Consider the following 23610-nt stretch of genomic DNA (forward strand, 5'->3'; position numbering starts at 1 on the left):
TTACGGTACTGTCGTCCAACTTTTACGTTCCATGTTGGACGTGGATGGTTCTAACAGGTAAATTTGACCAACTTGGTCTAGGACTGGAGGAGCGAGTTCATCGAGTATCTCCAGTATGGTAAATTACCCTAGGATGGCACTATGGACCAAACTAGCGCTACTGCCTCATAGATGGGCAGTTATACAGGAGGTCATTCCAAGAACCATTGGCTTGGTGTCTAGGGGCCTCAGAGGCGGACTACGTGATGAGAGAAGTCCACGAAGGGGTTCGCGGGAATCATTCTAGTGCAGACTCGTTAGTTCTAAAGTTGATCAGGGCAGGTTACTACTAGCCCCTGATGGAACAAGACGCAAATACATTCGTTCAAAAATGTGACAAATTTCAGCGGCATGCGTAGTTGGTGAATCAACGGACAAAACATTTGCATTCGGTGTTGTCCCCGTGGCCATTCATGAAATGGGGGATGAAAATAGTTGGTCCTCTTCCGCCGGGCCCCGAAAAGGTACGATTTCTTTTAGTTTTAACTTATTTTAGTTTTAACTGATTACTTCACTAAATGGGTTGGAGCAGGTACTTCACTAAATGGGTTGGATCAAAAGCAAAGGAAAGAAAGATATTATAATCGCAGGACCAATCTCCGCTATTTCAACGTAGGAGATTTGGTTTTGAGGAAGGTGACTCAGAGCACTAGGGAAGTAAATGCCGGAAAATTGGGACTAACATGGGAAGGTCCTTACCGGGTTTCAGCTATCACCAGTAAGGGATCATAGGAGTTGGAAAGTCAAGGTGGAGTCAAATTACCCCGCATATGGATCACGACTTACCTTAAAAGGTATTGTTGCTGATGGTTCCTACTAGTACTAAAAGTATGTGCTGCACTCTTTTTATCCCTTCAACTAGTTTTGTCCTAATTTGGGTTTTCTAGCAAGGTTTTTAACGAAGCAAGAACGGAAAGCATACTACGAAGAAAGCGTCATTGGAAAAGGTAAGACCTTTAAATATCCGGGAACTAAAAGTTTTACGTGGATGGTAAACGACTATGTGGATGGTTAAATAATCTTTGGCTCGAAGGCAAGCCTTGCCTTCTATTACTAAAAAAAGATTATTTAACCATTCATAAGTTTTTTTCATCGGAGAAGCAGCAATCTGGGTACAAGATTTCTAGTGTTCGAATTCGCATTCTTTGAACTCAAACACTGGGGAATAATATCTGATATGGCAACAGAAATGCCATGAAAATTGAGACTACGAGAACTGGGATCAATGTTTCTTCAGGATCAGGGACTACATGATCAGCCTAGTAGAAATAAGTTGTACAAGTTAGCCACATGTATTGACAGCTTAATTTACTTAAGCAAACAGATGCTTAATATACTTTAAAAAAGTCCTTTTATTTTTATCTTATTTCTTGTCCAAATGATGTGTTAATTTTATTGTTAGAAAGTTAATAAAAACTTCAAATGCTTGTGCCGGAATAAATAGGAGACGTCCTCTTCAAGATCACCGTAAACATAAGTACCCTCTCTTATGAGACCCCCACAGTAAATGAAAGATTTTGGAAGAATTTATGTCTGAAATCAGAAAGTAATCGGATGAAAAAACATGCCAGAAGCTTTAATCAACTAAATATAAAAGGGATATTTTTGAATAACAACAAAAAATTCTTTTATTATCAAGTACCGAACTTGATAAAAAGCTTGGCATAATTACAAAAAATAGTTAAAATTTTTTTACATCATTGCCACCAGAACCCGAAGGAAGAGAAGGATCTACCTTTCCCCCGGTAGAGGAAGGAAAATTGTCACAACCCAAGTTTTCCTCAGTAGGATGTTGTGACGGCACCTAGTCTCAAAGACTAGGTAGGCCTAACAATTGCAGAGATGAACGGAAATAACGACTAAAATTTCAACATCAATAGATAAATATATAACTGAAAACTGCCGCTCGGCATGTACAAGTAAACTTTCAACTCAAAGAAGAACAACTCCCAAAACCCGGTAGTTGCAAGCCACAAGATCTAAGGAAGTACTAAATATCTCTATTAATCAGAGTCTAAGATAATAAAGAAAAGACAACATAATAAGGATAAAGGGGATCTCTGAGGTCTGCGGACGCTAGCAGATATACCTTGAAGTCCCCAAGCAGCAGCCCAACGCTCTACTATCGAGGATGACAAGATGTACCCGGGTCTGCAAAAAAATATGTGCAGAAGCGTAGTATGAGTATACCACAATGGTTCCCAGTAAGTGCCAAGCCTAACCTCTATAGAGTAGTGACGAGGTCAGGTCAGGGCCCTACTGGAATAAGAGAAATAAGGCAGAAGTGAAATAAGAATAAATTGCAAGTAAATGAAACAATAAGAATGTACGGAGAAGCAACATCATGCGATAGACAATAAGACAATTACAACACGTAAGGAAAGGAACGTCTTACAAGTTAAGGAACAACAACAACAACAAACAACACAACAATTAGAGGAAAACAGTAACCGCACGCCAGAAAACTCGTGCAATAATAACAACCAGCACGGAATAAACCTCGTGCCCAATAACACTTCGGACGCAAGAAACCTCGTGCCAATAACACTCCGCACGGAAGAAACCTCATGCCAATAACACTACGCATAGAAGAAACCTCGTGCCAATAACACTCTACACGGAAGAAACCTCATGCCAATAACACTCTGCATGGAAGAAACCTCGTGCCACAACCAAACGATCAACTCAACAAAAAACACGAAAATCAACATGTATTAAATGAAACAATGATAATACAAGTAAGGAATCCTACAGTTAAAGAACAAATACGGAATCAAGGAAGCAGGTAATTCAACTAAGCATGTTGTACAAATTGCACTTAAGAGATGGGACACGTAGACATGTGAAATTAGGCTAAACATGATGACTACACGTTCTAGAATAAATCAATTAAGGCATAACTGGAAACTACTTAGCAAAGACCGGAAATTCAACATTTAGCTTGTATACGCACCCGTCACCACGCGTACCTGACACTCACATATTACAAATTGTTACAATAATACCAAATCCTAAGAGGATTTCCCTCACACAAGGTTAGACAAGTCATGTACCTCAAATCAAGCTCAATCAGTCAATAAGAATGCCTTTCCCTCGACTTTCCGACTCCAAACGGCCCAAATCTAGCAAAAAGCAATTACATACAATAAATATAACTCTAAAAAACTAATCTAGTTAAGAAATCATGACTTTAACAAGAAATTAGAAAATCATCACAAAAAGTCGACCTGGGTAAAAGTCACAAAATCCGAATACCCGTTCAACCACGAGTCCACCCATACCAAAATTACTCTAATCCTATACCAAAATATCGATCAAAACCTTTACATTTGGTCTAGGAACTTTACACCTTTTACCCCCAATTTCACAACCCAAATCCTTAAGTAAAAGAAGAAATTAATGTTAGATTAGTGGAATTTAATAAAAAATTAGTCAAGAATCCTTACCCAAATATTCCTCTAAAAATCCCTCAAATTTTCACCTAAATCCGAGCTCTCAAGTTCCCAAAAATGAAAATGAGAGCAAACCCTCGATTCTGAAATTTAAGTTTTGATAACCCAGTTATTTACACTACGCGATCGCGAAACATCACAATCGATCGTGTAGAACAAAGTAAGATGCCACAACAAAAAGACTTGTGCGAACGCGGTTGGAACCACACGAACGCGAACCACTGATGTCCTTAACTTATGCGATCGCATCTCCCCTCACGTGATCACGAAGCAAAAACGCGTGAGAATCAGTTTCCCTCTCTCCTCTTCGCGATTGCGGCAAAGCCCACGCATTCGCGATGCACTGCCTGGCGAACCTACGTGATCGCGTACCCAACTCGCCGAACGCATAGGGTAAAAATATCACTACCCCAAACAAGCCTACGCGATTGCGGACCTGTCCATGCGATCACGTGTAAGAAAACCAGATACTGACACCAGAAATTCTCCAGCCATAACACCAAGTCCAAAATTCATCCGTTGACCATCCGAAACTCATCTGAGGCCCCCAGGGCCTCAACCAAACATACCAAAAGGTCCTAAAACATCATACAAACTTGGCCAAGACTTCAAATCACATCAAACAATGCTAAAACCACAGATCGCACCCTAATTCAAGCTTAATGAACTTATAAACTTCTAAGTTCAACATCCAATGCCGAAACCTATCAAATCAAGTCCGATTGACTTCAAATTTTGTACACAAGTCACATTTGACATTACGGACCTACTAGAATCTGACCCCGATATCGAAAAGTCCACTCCCGACCAAACTTCCCAAAAACCTTCCAATTTTCCAACTTTGGCAAATTAACACCGAAATGACCTACGGACCTCCAAATCAACATCCAGGCGCGCTTCTAATATCAAAATCACCACACGGAGCTATTGGAACCGACGAAACTCTATTATGGAGTCGTCTTCACACAAGTCAAACTACGGTCAACTCTTATAACTTAAACTTCAAACTTAGGGACTGTGTGTTCCATTTCACTCTGAAACTCTCCCGAACCCGACACCAAGCACCCCGGAAAGTAAAGTAACCATAAAATGAAACAGAGAGGACAATAAATAGGGGATCGTGGCTAATATTCTTAAAACGACAGGTCGGGTCATTACATCCTCCCCCTTAAAAATAATCGTTCATCCTCGAATGAGTATAAAGACATAGCAGACGCGGTGAAAAGATGAGGGTAACGGCTGCGCATATCATGCTTGGTCTCCAAAGTCGCCTCCTCGATTGGCTGACCCCTCCACTGAACCGTCACTGAAGCAATGTTCTTCGACCTCAACATTCAAACCTGCCTGTCGAAGATGGCCACCGGCTCCTCAACATAAGACAAATCCTTGTCCAATTGGACTGAACTGATATCTAACACATGAGACGGATCACCGTGATACTTCTGGAGCATAGAAATGTGGAACACTGGATGAACTGCAGCTAGATTAGGTTGTAGTTCAAGTCTATAATCCGCCTCTCCAACCCTCTCAAGAATCTTAAAAGGCCCGATATACTTAGGGCTCAACTTGCCTTTCTTCCCGAACCTCATAACACCTTTCATGGGCTAAACTCGGAGCAAGACCCGCATCCCAACCATAAAAGTAACATCGCGAACCTTCTGATCTGCATAACTGTTCTGTCTGGATTGGGCTGTACGAAGTCGATCCTGAATCACTTTAACCTTTTCCAAAGCCTCTTGAACGAAGTATGTACCCAATAGTCTATCCTCGTCCAGCTCAAACGAACCCACTAGAGACCGACATCGCCTACCATTCAAAGCCTCATACGGGGCCATCTGAATGCTCGACTGATAACTGTTGTTGTAGGCAAACTTCGCGAGTGGCAAGAGCTGATCCCAAGAACTCCCAAACTCCATCACACATGCACGGAGCATATCCTCCAATATTTGAATAGTGCGCTCGGACTGTCCGTCCGTCTGAGGGTGTAAGATTGTGCTCAACTCAACCCGAGTACCTAGCTCATGCTCTACGACCCTCCAGAATCGCGATGTAAACTGCGTACCCCAGCCAGATATGATAGATACTGGCACACATAAAGCCTGACAATCTCACGGATATAAACTCGAGCCAACTGCTCGGAAGAGTAAGTAGTCATCACTGGAATAAAATGAGCTGCCTTGGTCAACCTATCCACAATCACCAAAACTTCGTCGAACTTCCTGTGAGTCCATGGGAGCACAACAACAAAATCCATAGTGATCCGCTCCCATTTCCACTCCGGAAACTCTAGCTTCTGAAGCAATCCACCTAGCCGCTGACGCACATACTTCACCTGCTAAAAATTTAGGCACCGAGCTACACACTCACACTATGTCCTTCTTCATTCTCCTCCACCAATAATGCTGCCTCAAGTCCTGATACATCTCCGCGGCACCTGGGTGAATGGAGTACCACGAATTGTGAGCCTCTTTGAGAATCAACTCACGCAAACCCTCTACATTGGGCACACATAGCCTGCCTTGCATCCTCAATGCACCGTCATCCCCAATTGTAACCTCCTTGGTATCATTGTGATGAACCGTGTCCTTAAGGACAAGTAGATGGGGGTCATCATACTGAAACTCCCTGATACGATCATAAAGGGAAGATTGAGAAACCACACAAGTAAAAACTCGACTCGGCTCAGTAACATCCAATCTAACGAACTGGTTGGCCAAGGGCTGAACATCCAATGCCAATGGCCTCTCTACTGCTGGTAGATAAGCTAGACTGCCCAAACTCTCCACTCTACTACTCAGGGCATCAGCCATCATATTGGCCTTCCGGGATGGTACAAAATGGTGATATCACAATCCTTAAACAACTCTAACCACCTCCACTGACGCAAGTTAAGATCCTTCTGGGATCGTTGTAGATCTCACAAGGAACACCGTACATATAGTGCCGCTAAATCTTCAAGTCATGAACAATAGCTGCTAACTCAAGGTCGCGGACAGAATAATTCTTCTCATATAGGCAATACCAATACTGGGGATGTAGTCAAAGCAGTCTTGAGTATATGAAAGCTATCCTCACACTCCTCTATCAACCTGTATGGAGCACCCTTATGGGTTAGCCCGGTCAGAGGTGCTGCAATAGATGAGAAACCATCTACAAACCGATGGTAGTACCCTGCCAAACCAAGAAAACTCCGGATATCCATAGCTGAGGACGGTCTGGGCTAACTCTGCACTGCTTCAACCTTCTTCGGATCCACCTTGAGCCCCTCACTCGACACTAGGTGACCCATGAATTCCACTAAATCTAGCCGGAACTCACACTTTGAATATTTTGCATATAACTTCTTTTCTCTCAAGGTCTGGAGCACAGTCCTTAGGTGCTACTCATGATCCTCCCAACTCCGGCAGTACACCAGAGTGTCGTCAATAAACACAATGATGAATGAGTTAGGGCCGGAATACACTGTGCATCAAATGTATGAATGCTGATGCGGCATTGTGATAATAGGCTAGATTTATGTAATTTAGCAACTGTTTATGCCCCAGCTTGATTATGTTTCAATGTTATAATATAGTTAAATGATGAAAAATGGGCTCTAATTGTGAATTTCACACGTTGCAGGGGTGAGGAGCTTGTATGAGGCCTTAAAGCTGTGATTGGAGCTACATTGAAGCAAGAAAAACCCCTAGGAGCTGAGTACGCAAGAAGACGAGAAAAAGAATAGATGAAATGAAGGCCTGGATTAGCGCGGCCACTAGCACGACCGCGCTAGCCCAGATGGTCGACGCAGAATTGTAGGGAATAAGCGCGACCATTAGCGCGCCCACTAGCACGACCGCGCTAGCCCAGTTCCGGAATATTAATTTTCAGGGGTAAACTTGGAAGTCTGGGAGTAAATTCACTTAACCTATAGAAGGTCAAGCTCGCCCAAGGATTTATTATCAAGGTTTTCATAGTTTAGTGCAAGAAAATGAGAGGCAAGAGGCAAGGAGGATAATTCAACATCAAGTTCTTCCTTTCTTCCTTTTGTTTTTACGATTTGTGATGAATTTGAATATTGTTGTGATGAACACTAGCATGAGTAGCTAATTCTTTTGTCTAGGGTTTTGATGGAACCTATTGAAGGATGAACTTCTTGATTATGTTAATATAGTTTGCCAGTTTAATCTCTATATATGTTCAACTACGTGCTTGTTGTAGTTAATTGACAGGATCCTCAATTAGCTATGCCTATTTAGTGTGCATAACTCAGGAGAGAGTGCATATTTAGGTAATTGTTGAACAACACCACTCCCAAAGTATAAGAGGGATCTATAACTGTGGGTTTAAAGGTGGGATTAGGGATAACGAATCCTTGGGTGCAATTTAAAGTGAGCTGTAATAAACAAAGCCAGCTAGTGTAACTCGGGAGAGAGCGTCTAGTAAATTATTGTAATTACTCGGGAGAGATTTACGGTAAGAGGAGCGCTCATGATTGATAGAGATGATTTGGTGATTCTATGTGAAGCATAACCGGAAGGGATTCCATCAATAGGGGAAATCATAACCTTAGAACCTTCTCTTAATTGTTTACAACTTAATCATAGTTAGTTTTCTGCTGCTTATTTACTTTCATTCGTAGTTAGTAGAAATACCATCAATTGTTATTCAAAAGTTTGGGAAGTTGTTATGTGGAATTTAGTAAGTCTAACGAAAGTAATTGATAGGTTAATTCTTTGTGGGTTCGACTCTGGGCTATATACTCAGATTATATTTGCAACGTCCGCGTGTCCTTTTTATAAGGCATAGTTGGGCATGATCAAATTTTGGCGCCGTTGCCGGGGAGTTAACGGTGTTATCAATTACAATTGAAAGAAATACAAGAATTCTTAGTGTAGTCAGTTTTCTCTATACCCAATCTATACATTGAAATTTTAACGTTTGTTGACTTGGTTGTACAGGTGCATGCCTAGAAACTCAACGAGAACTGGTGAAGTATTCGAAGCTCTATCAGATCCCGAAAAAGTTTTTAAGGCCTTGAACCGGGCCAACCGGAAAAGAAAACAGCAACAAACAATTGAACAAATCGAACCGAACATGGGAGATCACGAAGAAGACCCAACTGTACCAGTAGCGCCTGTGGCACCTCTTGTGCCAGAGGCTGCTCTCTATGACTGGGCACAACCCACAGCTGAAAATCTGGCCACAGCGATTTTAGTCCTGCAGATACAGGCTGAATCGTTTCAAATCACAAACAACATGCTACACTTGTTGCAGAACAAGGGACTATTTTCGGGGTCACAAATCGAAGATCCCCAACAACACCTGAAGAATTTCCTGTCAATCTGCAAAACTCAAAGGCAACCCAATGTAACTCAGGAAGCAATCAAGTTGTTGTTGTTTCTATTCTCAGTGACAGGAGATGCCCAGACCTGGCTAAACTCACTCCCCATTAATTCCATAACAACTTGGGAGGAGTTAGTCAAGCAATTCGTGAACAAGTTCCACCCACCCAACAAGACTGCTCAACAAATTGATGAAAGTTTGAGTTTCAAACAGAGACCAATGGAAACACTGCATGAAACATGAGAACGATTCAAAGGGATGCTAGTTATATGTCCGCACCATGGTATTCCAGATCTGATATTTGGGCAGCGGTTTTACATGGGATTGTCAGATAGCGTGAAAGGTAATGTTGATGCTTCAGCTAGTGGGCATTCTTGAGCAAAACATGGAGGGAAGGCCAGAGTTTGCTTGATAAGATGGCACAGAATTCGGGGTGGACAACCAGGAGCGCACCTATCACTCCAGTGGTTCACTCAGTGCCACTAGATCCATCCAACACTCTTGCTGAAAATATGGCCACATTAATGACACAGATAAGTATACTCACTAAAAAAGTGGAAGAATCAGGGCAGAAGCAGCAGGTACATATTGTAGATACCACCAATGGGGACTTATGCACATCTTGCATTAGTCAACCAATTGGTAACCAGTGGAATACAGAAAGTGATCATCATCACTACCCTGAAGACATAAATTATGTGTCTAACTATGGAGGCCAGAGACAGGGTGGTCAAAATTGGGGTCAGCAGCAGCAGCAGCCATACAGGCCAGTCCAGCCACAGTTCAACAATGGAAACATGAGAGGTATGAGACCTCCTAATAATATGGCACCTTTTCCAAGGCGACAAGGATATAATAATCAGAATCAGCAGCAGGGGTATCATCCTCCTCAGTAGCAGCATGGTGGACGACAAGAAGATGGGTTTGCTAGACTTGAGGCAATGATGCAGCAGGTTATTGGGTCAAATGCAAAAATTAGTGAAAGAGTAGATTCACATGATTCAGCTATTAAGAATATTGAAGTGTAGATGGGCCAGATTTCGATGTCTTTGAATAATCGTCCTCATGGGACATTACCTGCAGACACTCAAATAAATCCAAAAGATCAAGGCCCCAAGCAGATGATGGCAGTAAGTCTACGGAATGGCAGAGATTTAGACGTAGAGCAAGAGAGAGCTCGAGAAAGCAGACAGGCTGAGACACTTGTACCCGTTCCCATTGAGCTAGATGATTCAACGAAGCTGACAGAGGTGACAGTTCAGCCTGCCCAGGAAGAACAGAACATTCAGATTGAGGCTGAGAAAGAAGCCGAGACAGCCCAGGAACAGGTAGTTGAGGTGGCAACTGATAAAGAGCAATCCCAAATCATTGGGAAGAAGAGACCTCCCGCACCATTCCCTCAGAGGCTGGCCAAATACCAAAAAGAGGAGCAATACAAGAAATTCTTGGAGATGCTGAAACAAATCCAGGTAAATATTCCATTGATAGATGCTTTGAAAGAGATGCCTGGGTATGCAAAAATGATGAAGGACTTAATGTCCCGAAAATTTGATTTCCAAGACTTGGCCACGGTGACTCTTACTCAGACCTGCAGTGCAGTGGTGACTAGACCAATTGCTGAGAAGCTATCTGACCCAGGGAGCTTTACAATTCCCTGCACCATTGGTAATTTTGCTTTTGCCAAGGCACTTTGTGATCTAGGGGCCAGCATAAATCTTATGCCCCTGGCGATTTATAAGAGGCTGGGGATTGGAAGAGCTAGACCCACCTCTATGTTGTTGCAGCTGGCTGACAGGACTGTAAAAAGACCATCTGGTATCCTGGATGATGTGTTGATTCAGGTAGGGAAATTTGTGTTCCCTGCAGATTTTGTGATCTTAGACTGCAAGGTGGATGAAGAAATTCCCATAATTTTGGGAAGGCCATTCTTGGCCACTGGGAGAGCTCTCATTGATTGTGAGACTGGGGAGCTCAAGATGAGATTGAACGATGAAGAGATAACATTCAATGTGCAAAAATCTATGAGGCGACCAAGTGAATTCGCCAATTGCTCTTTTATTGATGCCGTGGATATAATTGTAGAAACTGATGATGAGATGCTGACTATTGAGGACCCTCTTGCTGCATGTCTGATGAATTTAGATGAGGTGAATGGAGAAGAACTGGCAGAATGGGTGTTGGCGTTAGAGGGCAGAGGGTTCTGGGATAGAACTCTTGAATTTGAGCCCTTGCACTTAGAAAATAGAGAAACTCCTCCAGCCAAGCCATCCATTGAAGAACCACCAAAGCTGGAATTGAAGCCACTGCCCGCCCATCTCAGGTATGAGTTCCTTGGACCTGACTCCACATTACCTGTTATTATCTCATCTAGTTTGTTAGATGTGCAGGCACAACAACTCTTGCAGGTACTCAAGGAGTGTAAGACTGCCATTGGGTGGACCATGGCAGACATTAAGGGGATCATCCCCGCCTACTGTATGCATAAAATTCTGCTGGAAGAGGGACACAAACCTTCCAGGGAACACCAAAGAAGGCTGAACCCCAACATGAAGGAAGTGGTGAAGAAAGAAGTGATAAAGTGGTTAGATGCAGGAATCATTTTCCCAATCTATGACAGCAGCTGGGTTAGCCCAGTGCAATGTGTGCCTAAGAAGGGTGGCATGACGGTGATAAAAAATGATAACAATGAACTGATCTCAACAAGAACCGTCACGGGCTGGAGAATTTGCATGGACTACAGAAAGTTAAATCTGGCCACCCGAAAAGACCACTTCCCACTTCCCTTCATTGATCAGATGCTAGACAGATTGGCAGGGAGATCACACTTCTGTTTTCTAGATGCGTACTCAAGGTACAATTAAATCTCTATTGCACCTGAGGATAGAGGAAAGACCTCCTTCACTTGCCCTTATGGCATTTATGCCTTTCGGAGAATGCCATTTAGCCTATGCAACACACCAGCCACATTCCAAAGGTGCACGATGGCCATATTCACGGACATGGTAGAAGACATAATGGAGGTATTCATGGATGATTTCTCAGCGGTGGGAAACTCATTCGAAGAGTGCCTTAGAAACCTGACTTGTGTGCGGAAACGGTGTATTGAGACTAACCTGGTTCTTAATTGGGAGAAGTGTCATTTCATGGTACAAGAGGGTATAGTCTTGGGGCACCGGGTGTCAAGTAAAGGAATTGAGGTGGATCGCGCTAAAGTTGACGTGATAGCAAAGGTGCCACCTCTAACTTCAGTCAAGGCAATCAGGAGCTTCCTCGGGCATGCCGGTTTTTACCGGAGATTCATAAGAGACTTTTCAAAAATTGCCAACCCTCTCTGTAAGTTGTTAGAAAAAGATCACCCCTTCTTGTTTTCTGATGATTGCAGGGTAGCATTCGAGGAGCTGAAAAAGAGGCTAGTCACAGCACCCATCATCGTTGCCCCCGACTGGGAGCAGCCATTTGAACTCATGTGTGATGCCAGTGACTACGCAGTGGGAGCAGTGCTGGGACAACGGAAGGAAAAGCTAATGCATCCAATATACTATGCCAGTAGAACGCTGAGTGGAGCCCAGCTGAACTACACTGTGACTGAAAAGGAGATGTTAGCCGTGGTGTTTGCTTTTGACAAGTTCAGATCATACCTGATTGGCTCTGAGGTAATTGTATACACTGATCATGCAGCTCTCAGGTACTTGATTGAGAAGAAGGAGTCTAAGCCGCGCCTGATTTGTCGGGTGCTGCTACTGCAAGAATCGACCTCGAAATTCATGACCGTAAGGGCACAGAAAATCAAGTCGCTGACCATTTATCATGACTTGAGGGAGCTGAAAACTCAGTTGAGATTGAGGACATTCTGGAAACCTTTCTAGACGAGCAACTGCTCGCTGCTAATCTTGAGAAAATGCCATGGTATGCAGACTTTGGAAATTATCTGGCCAGCGGTATAGTTCCCCGTGACCTTTCCTCTGTACAAAAGAAAAAGTTTTATCGTGACTACCGCATGTATTATTGGGATGAACCTTACATGTTTCGAATATGTACTGACAATATGATCCGGAGGTGCGTCCCCGAGATAGAACAATCTTCTGTTTTGCAGGCATGTCATGCATCGGCGTATGGAGGGCATTTTGGAGGAGTCAGGACAGCCGCGAAAGTGCTAGAGGCCGGTTTCTTCTGGCCAACAGTGTTTAAAGATGCGCACCAATGGGTGAAAGGCTGCAATGAATGTCAGCGAACCGGGAATATTTCCCGTTGCCATGAGATGCCCATGAACCCGATTCAAGAGGTGGAAGTGTTTGATGTCTGGGGAATTGACTTCATGGGACCTTTCGTCAGCTCCTTTGGCAAAAGTACATACTTGTTGCTGTCGATAATGTGTCCAAATGGGTAGAAGCTGCAGCATTTTCCACTAATGATGCAAGAGTGGTGGTGGGGTTTTTAAAGAAGAACATATTCACCCGTTTTGGGACACCGAGAGCTATTATCAGTGACGGAGGCACCCACTTCTGTAATCGAGCATTTGAAAAGTTGCTAGCGAAGTATGATGTGCATCACAAAGGTGGCAACACCGTATCATCCGCAGACAAGTGGATAGGTGGAAGTATCTAATAGAGAGATAAAGAGTGTATTGACCAAGACAGTAAACGCCACAAGAACTGATTGGGCGAAAAAGTTAGATGATGCACTATGGGCTTATAGAATTGCTTTTAAAACACCAATTGATATGTCACCATATAAGTTGGTGTTTGGGAAGGCCTTCCACTTGCCAGTGGAACTTGAACACAAAGCTTGGTGGGCACTGAAACAGCTGAACCTAGACATTGAGGCTACAGGCACAACGAGAATCACTGAATTGCATGAGCTCGACGAGTTCAGATATCTGGCTTTTGAGAGCACAAGGTTTTACAAGGAAAGAATGAAGAGGTTGCATGACCAGAACATTGCTGAGCGACATTTCAACCCCGGGGACAAGGTATTGCTCTACAACTCTAGATTAAGGCTATTCCCGGGAAAGCTCAAGTCACGCTGGTCTGGTCCATTTCGGGTTGTCGAAGTTTTCCCTTCAGGGGCTATGGAAATTGCCTCGGAGAAAGACTCTCACACATTTAGAGTCAATGGGCAGAGATTGAAGCTATATGTAGGCATGAGTGAACCGAAAGAAGTGACAGAGATCCACCTGACGGAACCTCATAGGTCGAGAGAACCGTAAATACGCTTATCTGCATCATGCCACGATGCTAAATCAGGCGTTGTGTGGGAGGCAACCCACGATTGTTGTATTTCATTCGTGTATGTAACTAAAAAGAAAAAAAACTGGGCAAGCGGTGGAACCGGGGCCGAACCGCGGTGAGAGGCGAGGATTCTGCCTCAGAACTGGGAAATCCACCGCGACCGCGGTGGGACCGCGATGAAAGCTTAGTATACTGTTTTTGAAATTCAACCCACCGCGACCGCGGTGGGACCGCGGTAAGTCGTACAATCGCGTCGCCCAGGTAAGTAAGTCGATTTTTTTTACTTTATTTTCAAACACCCCCCTCCTTTATTTTCCCAAACTCCGGATCCGCCCTCCCCTAGTTCTCCATCTCTCTCTTTATCTCTCTAAACCCTAACTCCACAAATCCCTCTCTTCTCCTTCTTCTTCTTCACTCATACTACTCCCCCATCTCCATTCCTCTCTCCCCTTCTTCCATTAAGGTATGCAACTCTCCTCTCCTCTATCTTTTCTTTTTTTATTGTGTGTAGTTATATGCTAGCCTAGTGTTTGTCATTGTGTAGTAATTTTTAGTAGATTTTTGTTAGTTTTCTTCTTGTTTTCTTTTGAAATTCGTTTTTAGACTTATTGGTGAAGGGGCTGTGTGTATAATGTGGTGGAAAGGTGTATGTTTGTAGGTGTTGAATGAAGTGTTATGGGATGTGATGGTGTAGTAGAATCTTTGATTTGGGGGAAGTTTAGATATGTCCATATGGGCTGTCTTATGAAGAAATTGTCTTGCCCATAAGGTGTTTGGGAAATTGCCCCAATGGAGTTATAAGGGCTAATTTGACATGGTTGTGGTGAAGTCTGAGTAACCACCCATAGTCACACATCTCACACCCTCACTGATAGGCGTTTCTCTGTTTGACAGGTAAAATGAATCCATCTAGGAAGAGACGCAACACCGGATCCTCCACTAGTGGTCCGGGCAGCTCTTCAAGAGGCAGGGGTCAAGCTAGTGCGGCACAATTTGACCGCACTAGGTTTGTTTCCAAACCGGTGGAGGACAGGTATAATGAAAAGGCTGCTAAGAAATTGTTACATGAGGTGCATATTGATCGAGCAGCCTTAGAGGTGGAATGTCCGAATATGTTCAATGAGTTGAGGAGGTGTCAGCTGGACATCTTCTTTGAGGAACCGGAGGAGGCCAATGCTCGGATGGTAAGGGAGTTCTATGCTAACTGCCCGAAACATGAGAATGGAGTTGTTACTGTACGCAATACACGAGTAAATGCGTCTATCGAGGCCATCCGCAGGGTGTACCGGCTGCCAGTGTTCAGGGGGAATCTAATGATTATCGTACTTTTAGCCGAACAAGTGCCTTGTGGGGAACTCTTCTTGAGACTATCTGTGTGCCAGACAGAGAATACATATGGATAAAGCACAGGATCACACTTAACTCCCAGTCTCTCAATTGAGAGGCTAAGTGTTGGCTCACCATTATCAACAGTCAGTTGTTGCCCTCCAGCAATACGACCGATGTCAATCTACCACGGGCGTCAGCGATCTACTGTTTCATGGCCCACAGTGATTTTGATGTGGCCAGGCTCCTCCATGACGAGATGCTCATTAGATCACCGGAGTTACTCAAAGGCTTCTACTTACCTTCTCTAGTCACCAGGCTGTGCCGTCTAGCTAGAGTCCCTGAAGACCTTAGAGTTGACGGGAAATTGCCAGAGAAAGCCCCGTTCCTGGCAAGAAAAATCAGAATTGGGATAGAGCCGGTGGGTGCATGTTGATGAATCGGGTGATGAATCTGAAGATGATGATGCTAAGGTAGCTGAGGTCCCACCACCGACGAGAGTTGATGAGGCAGGCCCATCACAACCCCGCCGAAGCACCCGCCTGACAACCCTGGAGCAGGAGGTGGCTGGGTTGCGTACCTCAGTCACTGATTTGGGTGCCCGTGTTGACGCGGTGGCTGACCGGCAGGTGAAGTCGGAGAAGAAATTCCTAGGCTGGCTGAGAGCTTTGGGTCGTGCTTGCCATGTGAACCCAGACACCGTTTCCGATCAGGAGTGATCTTTCTAGGAAGTTCCTTTGCCTCACTGTTCTTTAACTTTTTATGCCATGAGGACATGTCTACATTTTAAGTGTGGGGTGGGGGATACTTCAATGTATATATGTATATGTAGCAATTTGACAGGTTGATGTTTCTTTGTTTCTCTTTGATTGTTTTTGGTGTTTTGAGTAATAGTTTCATTAGGTAATTTTAAAGTAGGTAAGTGACTTGTCCTGACGAGAAAAAAAAATTTCTCTTCCTGATGAGAAAAATAAAATTTTGAGGGACATGAGTCGAGAAAAAAAAATTTGAATATATAGACTCTTCCTGATGACGGATAATGGAAACAGTTCTTGAGGGAAGTTAGTCTAGGGAAAATACCAAAAAGATTTTTTATTTTTTTGTAGGTAATGTAGTAACTCCCCCTTGGTTTTTCTTTGGGCCACGGTTCTTTTCCAAGGGTTTAGCTTGAACCAGGTGTAGGTAGTTTTTGTTTATTTTGTCTTTTTTAGTTTTAGTTAGCATCGATGGGCTAAGAGCTGAAATAGAAAGAGAATCCCTTGGCGTAGTACACCTAAACACAATCGACACTAGAGTGTAACGCCTAGTCTCAATGGTTGAATCTGGCTAAAGTGCCTTAAAGTTGTATGTTTGTAGCTAACTTGAACACTCAAAAGAGAATGTCTTGATAAATCAATCCGGAGTGAGTCATGTGCCATGTGTGTGTGAGCTATACTGTATTTTATGCTTTACATTTGATGCCTAGAACTTGCCCTGTGTGTTTGCAAAGCGAAATAGTAGCTTCATTCAGTCTTAGAAGTGATATAGGCATTTCTTTGTTAAGCCAGATATATATAACGTAAACCCACCTGAATGTAATACATCGTAGTTAACCCCGTTGAGCCTATAAGCCTGTTTCTTTGGCAACCACATTGCGAACCTTACCCAATTGTTTGAATAGCCTTTTGTTTGAACCTTGTTACCTCCCATAAGCACTTGAATGGCCTTTACATATGTAAAAGTTAAAGTGTGGGGTGGTGGTTTGGTTTTGAGTGGAGCCAATGACATAGAGGAAAGGTGCAGTTTTGAAGAATAAAAGAAGAAGCACCACGAAAAAAAAAGAAAAAAAAAGGAAAGAAAAAAAATTGTTTGTGAACAAATATAGTAGTTGATAAGTGGTAGCTTGATACAAATGCACCTAATGGAATGGGATGTTATTAATAAATTGTGGGGAATGTCTAGTTGACATAAGAATGATATGGACTATGAATGTGTTCTGTATTAAAAGTGCTTAGGGAGGTTAGTCACTATATCCAAATATATCCTACCCATCTCTTAGCCTACATTACAACCAGCTGAAGTCCTAATTGATCTTAGACTGAATAGGCTCGATTAGTAGAGTATTACACTACGGGCAAGCCTATGGTGCATCTTTGTGGCATGTGAATGTTCTTTTGGAGAGTGAGCGAATTTTGTCTATCTAAGTTCCTAACTGTTCTAAATATCATTATATGTGGAACTACTCTCTTGTGTGATGTGAGGGCATGTGATTCACAAAGCAGAGGTAAGTCTTGACTGTTGTATAGAGTAGTTTGAGTAAGTGCGAATGTTGCATGGTACGAGAGATTCGACTGTTGAGGCAAAGGGTTGTTCACTATGAGGTGCAACTTTGGTAAATTGTTCAAGGTGTGAGTCGTTAAGGGAAAAGCTTAGGGAAGGAACTTGGATAGAGTGTGGTGGATTGCTAGAGGACTAGCAATGAATTGAGTGTGGGGTGTTGATATTAGGCTATTTAGATGATATTTACACCTTAATATTGCCATGCTTTATTGTTGTTTTATAGGCGAATTGACAACAAAATGCTCTAAATGGTGTTCTTTTGCTTCGCAGGGAATAATCTAAGTGAGGAAGTACTACTGAGTGTTTTGGAGTCAATAATGTGAAGAAAACGCCCAATCAAGAAGTACCCGAGCATAAAGAAGCGAAAAAATGGACTGAGTGAAATCCACTGCGACCGCGATGGAACCGCGGTAGATCAAGTACTCGAGGCAGAATGTTCAGCATTTACCGCGGTCTTGCTACGACCGCGGTGAACTGTTCACTCGCCATAAAATTGGGGACCAAAGTGTAAATCGGGGAGAACTTATTCCAAACCCTTATAAACTTTAGAAGCTCGCCCGAGACATGTTTAAGCTTTTTTTAGACTACTTTGGAGGCAAGAACAAGTGTGAGAAGAGCAACTAAACATTAGAGTTCTTCTATCTTCTCTTTATTATTGCAATTACCCACTATGAATGATTCAATAGTTTCATCTTGTTTTGTTATGAGTAGCTAATTTATTAGTCTAGGGTTTTGATAGAACCTATTGAAGGATGAACTTCTTGTTATGTTAATATAGTTTGCCCAGTTTAATCTCTATTTGTTCAACTATGTGCTTGTTGTAGTTAATTGACAGGATCCTCAATTAGCTGTGCCTATTTAGTGTGCATAACTCGGAAAAGAGTGCATATTTAGGTAATTGTTGAACAACACCACTCCCAAAGTATATAAGGGATCAATAACTGAGGGTTTAAAGGCGGGATTAGGGATAACGAAGCCTTGGGTGCAATCTAAAGTGAGCTGTAATAAATAAAGCCAGCTAGCGTAACTCGGGAGAGTGCGTCTAGTAAATTGTCGTTACTACACAGGAGAGATTTACGGTAATAAGAGTGCTCATGATTGATAGAGATGATTAGGCAATTCTATGTGAAAAATAACCGGAAGGGATTCCATCAATAGGGGAAATCATAACCTTAGAACCTTCTCTTAATTGTTTACAACTTAATCATAGTTAGTTTTCACATTCATTCTTAGTTAGTAGAAACATCTTCAATTGTTATTCACAACGTTTGGGAAGTTGATTCCGTGGAATTTAGTAAGTCTAACGAGAGTAATTGATAGATTAATTCCTTGTGGGTTCGACTCTGGCTAAATACTCAGATTATATTTGCAACGTCCGTGTGTCCTTTTTATAAGGCGTAGTTGGGCGTGATCAATGACCTTGTTATTGTATATTAATATCTCTCCTGAACAGAACAATATTAGTCTACCTCATAAGAGAATATGTTCTTCAAAATTTGAGTAAAACTTATCTGTGCACTTTTGTCTAAGTCATATTAATCTGGATAGGATTTCAAGTTGGTCAAGGATGGACCTTAATGTTCATTGAAAGTAGAGGCACTACCAACTTGTGGATCCTGTTTGGAAGGAAATTTGACTAAAGGGTGTTTCCCTTCAAAAGGAAATAAAGCTAGTGATAAGCTAGAATGAATCCCTTCTGATTTGTATGGTTAAATGAACATACTCGTAAGAGATAGTTTTGAGTATTTTGTGACGTTCATAAATGATTACTCAAAATATTAATATATTTATTTGATGCATGGTAAGTCTTAATTATTTAAGCAATTCAAAGTTTTTAAGACTTGAAACAGAGAAGCACCAAGAAAATATATTAAGTTACTGCAATTTGATTGTAGTAGCGAGCACCTCTCTAAAGAGTTCTTTTGTTACCTATCAGAATAAGGTATTACATCTCAATTAACTACACCGTTAACTCCATAATAGAGTGGTGTGGTAGAAAGAAGAAATAAGTCTCTTTTGGACATGGATAGATTAATGACGTGTTATTCAGATTGCCTTATTTGTTTTTGGAATATTTCCTAGAAACTGCAAAATACATTCTGAATTTAGTTCCTTCTAAGTTAGTACATGGGATATCTATAAAACTGTGGACTGAATGTGAACTCAGTCCGTGGCATGTTCAGATATAGGATTGTCCTGCATATGTGCTGAAAGGGAAAGCGGATATGTAAGTTGGAACTAAGAATGGATAGGTGCATGTTTATTGAATATCCAAGAAAACGAATGGAGTTTTATTTCATTGTCCTAAAGAAAATAAGGCAATTGACGTTCAAGAACATCAAAACCCACAAGTCGGAATTGACGTTCCATTGCATTTAAGTAGTGGGAGAACGTTAATAGACATAATATGCCTTTATCAAGTGGGAGTGATGTTTGAACAGTGAACACTGTAGTAAGAAGTCACTAATAATTCAATGCCGTAAGGTAATGAATGTAATATTAGTAGTACTTCGTCGTAGTGGGAGAATGCTAAAGAAAATCATAGTTCGGTGTACACTCTTGGGATAGTTTCAGTAACAGGATCCCTGAAGAGTTTAATACCAGACTAGATGGTTACGACAAAGCACTACTGGACAAATATTACATCATAAATAACTTGGCAAGATTCTTTAACAAAGCCTTATTTGGTGAAGATAGTCATGTAAAAGAATGCATGAGAAAGTTGTAGATGCATGGTTATGAGTCTAAGTGGGAGATTGTTGGGGCATATACTATTAACCATGTATTTGGATATAGTATATTCTAATAATTGTCATGGTTAAAAGTCTAAGTGGGAGATTGTTGGGATATATACTATTAGCCATGGGTTTGGTTTAGATATAGTATTTATTATGGAATAATTGTTTATTCAATTTTAATAAAGTTTTAAATAGATCATATATTAGTCTGTGTCCTTTGCTTATATAGTAGATGATTTAGTGTATAGAGTTTAGCTTATACACGAAAGATTAAATCATCGTTTTTATAAGTATAAAGTTTGAGTTCACAATCTAATGATGGAATTGGACAAACCATCATGGATGATTGTAGCACAAGATTAAATATAATTTATCTTGATTATGGAAATGGTTTAATTCCAACTTCTTGTGCTAGTACATTTTGTAAGTATTGAACGGACCAAGTAGAGATAAGTATTTTATACTGACTTAATAAAATAAACTCTCTAGCCATTAAATGTACTTATACTCTTAATCTTGATATAATTATTATTAGCTGTGTACATTATTATTGTTTTAATTTATTAAAAGGCGAGATTCTTTCATGGGTCAATATGTCTGGTAAATTGGATAATAATAATGTACATTAGCGAAGTAATAGTTAGTTGATGGAATCCATATCTCAGTTTAGAGATTGATGATACACCTTTATGAAAGCTTATAAGTTTTCATGTGCAAACCAGCCGGTGGATTTTGTATCCGACACATGAAATAAGTTAAGCGAAAGTCTAAAGGAAATAATTAATAAAAAGCGTCAGTAATCTAATTTAATTGATTAGTATTTGAATCTTAACATGGGGAGTTAAATAAGATTTAATGGATGAATTTCGAAATTGAATAAGGAGTGCGATTACGAATTTTTAGTGGAATAATTCATAATTAATTATGGTGGATATTAATTTTGAAAATTAGAAATTAATTCCAAAATTGGAAGCCTTTTTAATTAAATTCTGTGGTCCCTGTTGTGCCTAAATAATAGAAATAAAGGAATTCTTTTTCAGGTGGAAAGAAAAACCTAACAGGTTTTGGAAAAGGGTTTTAACCCTTAAAACATGTGCTATAAATACATAAGGGTTTTCACCTAGAGGAATGTGTGATGGTGGCCGAACTTTTCAGCCATATTTTCCTAGAAATTTCGCCCACACGACATTGCTATTTTTGGGTATTATTTGGGTAACACAGTAGAAGACCGTGGAACGTTCGAGGATCACGATTGTGCAGGTGATGGAGATTCCATTGAAAAGTTATGGAACTGAAGGCTCATGTGATAGAAGAGATATGTTCACACTTCAAGAGGTAACCCGTGAAACCCCGTATACACTAGTTGTCTAGATTACATGTGATTTTGATACTGGGATTGCTTTCGCTGCTTATTATAATGCATCAGTTAGAACCAAAATTCTTTACAGATGAAATCCATCGTCTTTTACTCAAGAACTATCATACCAAATCATCGAAAATAAAAATTAATTACGTAAGCGTACCTGAATTCATGGGAACCAGTAAAACTTATCGTCTTTGTGGTTGGTAGTCTTCCAAACCAAGACGTAAGCCGTTCTCTTCTTTCCAACGATGGGATGGTAGAAAGAAAACCCTACGTAACACTATTAATAGGTGCACAAGTTTATGTATTTCTAATTTAGCCCATCATTAAATTAGAAACTACATCCGGATATCTATACGTAAGACCCCATACTTTACAAGGTATCTAATAGACCCATTTAACTTTAAAATCTTAGCAGATCACTTTTAATTTGGGTCAACCTTTTATTGATAGGAACAAACATACAATTATTCATAATACCATATATGTGCAAGTCCATAAAAAGTTCTAACAATCTCCCACTTGGACTACACATATAACTCTATAATTTTATGTCACCTTATGAGCTCAAAATATTTGCTATCATAAACCAAAGTCCCTCTAAACAATCTCATCCATCAATCATGCCAATATTGAACCAAGACGGCTTTCATTACATTTATCATAACTAAACCTTCCTTGATCACGAATACCAACATAACCAAATGACATAGATCAAGTATGGATGGGTAGCATGAAAATTACATGCAATGTGATCCAAGCATGCCTATTTTCAATTGGTCCAACTGAAAAACAAGTCAGAGTGAAAATAACTTGAATACTTTATTTCTGCAGAAATAACTTCAAATATCCTTAAATTGAAGCCATAACGTGAACCTTAAACTGAAAAACAAATTGTGTTTGTAAAGAACAGTTTAATTTTAATGGTTTACATACTCCCTGTAACGACCTGGCTGGTCGTTTTGAGCAAATGCGTCCGGTTCAGCAGTTTGAGGTAACGAGCAGCTTCATATTACGTGTATTGACTTGCGTGCATGGTTGGAATCTGTTTCCGGATGAATCGCAGTCGAATTGGAAGAAGGAGTCTAGTTTTGGAAGCTTAAGCGGTGGGAATTTGACCGGAATTCGAATATTGAGTAAATGGCTCCGGAATGAGTTTTGGATGATCTCACTAGCTTCATATGATGATATTGGACTTAGGCGTGCATTCGGATTTGGATTTGGAGGCCCGTAGGGTGATTTGAGGCATTTCGGCGAAAGTTGGAAAAGTTGAAGTTTGGAAAATTGAGAGGTTTGACCCATAGTTGGCTTTTGTGTTATCGAGGTCAGAATACGATTTCGAAAGTTGAAACAGCTCTGTTATGTCATTTGGGACTTGCCTGCAAAATTTGGTGTTGTTTGGAGTTGATTTGGTATGGTTCGGATCAGTGTTGTCAAAGGCGCGCCTCAGGCGCGCTTAAGCGTACAAGCGAGGCTCCAAATCAGTTTGCCGCTTCGCCACACCTCAAGCGAAGCCCAAGTAGTGAAGCGCCGCTTAAGCGCATTTTCGGGAAAAGCTCAAGGCTCTTGAAGCGTGGGCTCTTTCCAAGATTTTAAAAATATTAAAAATTGGTAACTTTCTTAGAATAGAGAATCAGAATTCTAATTTAAAAAGGAAACTAAATCAAAACCCAACCCAAAAAGATTATAAATAGGAAGAGGAAAATCAGAATCTTTAAAAAAAAGGAAGAGAAATCAGAAATCAAAACCCAATCCCCAAAGAAAAGGAAAACCAATGTCTTATAAATAGAGATGCAATCTACTAGAAAAAACGCAAGAAC

This window comes from Nicotiana attenuata, unplaced genomic scaffold (assembly GCF_001879085.1).
Source record: "Nicotiana attenuata strain UT unplaced genomic scaffold, NIATTr2, whole genome shotgun sequence".
NCBI lineage: Eukaryota > Viridiplantae > Streptophyta > Magnoliopsida > Solanales > Solanaceae > Nicotiana > Nicotiana attenuata.